The sequence below is a fragment of the Ochotona curzoniae genome, unplaced genomic scaffold (assembly GCF_017591425.1).
Source record: "Ochotona curzoniae isolate NIBS_2020 unplaced genomic scaffold, NIBS_Ocur_1.0 contig_3173, whole genome shotgun sequence".
In the NCBI taxonomy this organism is placed as follows: domain Eukaryota; kingdom Metazoa; phylum Chordata; class Mammalia; order Lagomorpha; family Ochotonidae; genus Ochotona; species Ochotona curzoniae.
The window spans coordinates 560-3,994 of record NW_024465744.1 but is presented as its reverse complement, the minus strand read 5'-3'; the positions used below and the strand labels follow the sequence as shown (position 1 = coordinate 3,994).

At 41.9% G+C, this 3,435-nt stretch overlaps 1 long non-coding RNA gene across 1 annotated transcript; it reads left to right on the top strand.

The window, feature by feature from the left end:
• Positions 1–385: 385 nt before the first annotated feature.
• Positions 386–2,462, top strand: LOC121155795. Its single transcript, XR_005883715.1, has 2 exons — positions 386–583; positions 2,310–2,462. It is a non-coding gene; the product is annotated as an uncharacterized LOC121155795 (long non-coding RNA).
• Positions 2,463–3,435: the final 973 nt, after the last annotated feature.

Sequence of the window (3,435 nt, the reverse complement as noted above, 5' to 3'; positions counted from 1 at the left end):
TGTGGTCACTTGGGGAGCGAATCAGCAGACATGTTTCCAGTCCAGGGTGGATGCTGAAGGAATCCCCGAGGGTTACTGGTTTCCTTCCAGGCCTGACCATCACAGTGCCTCTTAGTCAGCCAAGTAGTAAGGAATTTTATTTATCATGTTATTAATCTTAAGATAGTGAGTAAAGCATTTGGTAACGAAGTACAGAGGCACTGTGATGGGTCAGGGGATGGTCTCGCCTTTAGGGGCAGGCTTTCTAAGCAGGCATAAAGTCAGATTTAGGTACTCCCACTTGGTCTCCATGATGATTGTAAAGGTCAGCGTATTTTCCCATGCTGTTAATACATTTATTTAGTAGAACCAACCTCGTAATGTTGGGGTGTGGGCCAGTTTTCCTGTTTAAATCAAGAGAATATCTGCGTATTGAGTTCTTGGTGATCATAGCTGTGCCTGCCCTGTATCTGCCTTCACATCGCATTTGGGAGAAATGCATTCTGTGTTCAGGGAGGCACGCGACACTTCTCCGCATTTGCATGCGCTGACTTGATAATGGGACTGTACTTGGAGGAAGAGAAGTGATAGTAAAAATCAGCAGGTAATGTTCATACAGATAAATCTGTAATTGGAGAGGGAAGATGTAATGTGTTAGTATATTAAAACATTGCTCATTAATATGGAAATTTATTGAGAGAGGAATGATTAAGTTGCATGAATGATTAGAAAATCCTAACGCAATGGGTGAATCATATTTATTTAGAGGCTTAAATAAGTCATTTGTGGCAGTTTGATTTTGTGATCGATGAAATTAAAATACTGAATTTTGAATACATAATCATTAAAACAATGTAAAATGTCCCATAACTTTTATATTGACTAATAAAATATTTTAGACATTGGATTAAATTAAATCACTGAAAGTAATTTAACTTTTTAAAATGTGTCCCCTAGAAAATTTGAAGTTAATATTTGGCTCTAGATTATATTACGCTTAGAATGTGTTATTCTGGGAACTCTCGTTTAGAACACACAATTAGAATTGGTTTTCTCTGACGAAGTACCCGGAACCTGGGGGAAGTTAGAAAGTTGTTTTTTGTTTTAAACTTTTACTTGCTTGTTTTTTTTTTCTTTTTAAAATATTTATTTCTTTTTATTGGGAAGTCAGATATACAGAGAGGAGGAGAGACAGAGAGGAAGATCTTCCATCTGATGATTCACGCCCCAAGTGGCTGCAACAACTGGAGCTGAACCAGTCTGAAGCCAGGAGCTCTTCTGGGTCTCCCATGTGGGTGCAGGGTCCCAAGTCTTTGGGCCATCCTCAACTGTTTTCCCAGGCCACAAGCAGGGAGCTGGATGGGAAATGGAGCTGCCGGAATTAGAGCTGGTGCCCATATGGGATCCTGGACATGCAAGGTGAGGACTTTAGCTGCTAGGCTATCGTGCTGGGCCTTTTACTTTTTGATTTTTAAAACATTAATGAAATGTGGTTTAAAAAATTATCCCCTTTGGGCTTGGTGTGGTAGGTTAGTGACTAAAGTCCTCCCATTGCATGCGCTTGGATCCCATGTGGGCACTGGTTCTAATCCCGGCAGGCCTGCTTCCCATCCAGCTCCCTACTTGTGGCCTGGGAATATAGTCGAGGACGGCCCAAAGGCTTGGGACCCTGCACCTGCATGGGAGACCCAGAAGAGGATCCGGGCTCCTGACTTCAGATCAGCTCAGCTCCAGCCATTGGGACCACCTCTGTATATCTGCCTTTCCAATAAAAATAACAAATAAATCTTTAAAAAAAAGTATCTCCTTTAACAAAGACTATATACTCTGTTGTTTTGTTTGTTTGAAAAGCATATTCCTGGAGAGGAGAGACTCAGACAGATAGAGATCTTTCATCCGCTGGTTCATACCTGCTGGCTGAAACAGCCGGAGTCTAATCAGTCCCAAGCTAGGAGCCTGGAGCCTCTTCCGGGTCTCCCTGCGGGTGCAGGGGTCCAGGGATTTGAGCTGTCCTCCACTGCTTTCCCAGGCCATAAGCAGGGAGCTGGATGGGAAGTGGAACAACCAGGACTAGAACTGGTGCCCAGATGGGATGCTGACCCTGCGGGGGGAGGATTAGCACGTTTATATTGTTGCAGATTTATTCTTCCACCTCCACGGAATGAACAGGCCCCAATGCTGTGTACTGGAAAACATTGTGCTTTGCCATATGCCAAGTTATAAATGTTCACCATAGTAAGGAAAATTTTAATGAAAAGCAATAATTTCCTTGTTGTTTTTAAAATTTCAGTTTGCTGTATAATACAATTGTTTTTCTTACTGTTGTTTAGCTTATTGCAGGAGTGACAAGGACTCAACCTTCTGGAAGTAATGCCCACAGAAAGCGGGAGTTGTTCAACTGCTCGCCAAGCAAAGCAGAAGCGCAAATCCCACAGCCTTTCAATACGAAGAACTAACAGCTCGGAACAGGAAAGGACAGGCCTGCCAAGAGAAATGTTAGAAGGACAAGTACGTTAATGCTATACCTTTTTTTTTTTTGAAAGATTTATTTATTTTTATTGGAAAGGCAGATATATAGAGAGTTGGAGAGACAGGAAGATCTCCCATATGATGGTTCACTCCCCAAGTGGGTTCTTATGGTTCCTATGATCGTTCACTCCCCAAGTGAGTGCAGTGGCTGGTGCTGAGCCAGTCTGAAGGCAGGAGCCAGGAGCTTCTTCCAGGTCTCCCACACGGGTGCAGGGTCCCAAGGCTTTGGGCCGTCCTCTACTGCTTTCCCAGCCTACAAGCAGGGAGCTGGAAGGGAAGAGGGGCTGCCTGGATTAGAACCGGCATCCATATGGGATCTTGGTGCATTCAAGGCGAGGATTTAGTCGCTATGTTATCGTGCTGGGCCCATATTATACCTTCTTTTAAAGGTGCTGATTGTAATGTGTACTAGGTAGTGAAGTAGAAAAAAGATGTGGTTAACCAAATTGGATCCTTCTCCAGGTCCTCCAACATAAATTTACTAAAACTGCTGTCCAATACAACAGTATCCATAGAGAATGCGTTCTAGGTTATTGCATTTCAATGAATAACCAAAAGAAGTAGTTGTGACAATATATATTAGCTTATCGTATGTAGGGGGTAATACGCGATATGATTTTGGATTTTCTCTCTAATAGTATTGAAAAGAGCATTATAATTTTTTTCCTGTTCTCTGAAAGGTTTAGGCCGTTGGATGTTTTACTGACTTGACTTTATTCTGGCTTTGCTGTAGTGAGCATGCGTGTCATCTGCGTAAATAGACTTATGCTTTAGATAACGATAAATTTTGCTTCTGCTTTTTCTAGTTCTGTTACAGATGATGAACATCTTACAATTTTTTTAGATTTATTTATTTATTTTTTATTGGAAAGGCAGATAGATGGAGAAAAGGTTGAGACAAAGAAATCTTGTGTCAGCAGGTTCACT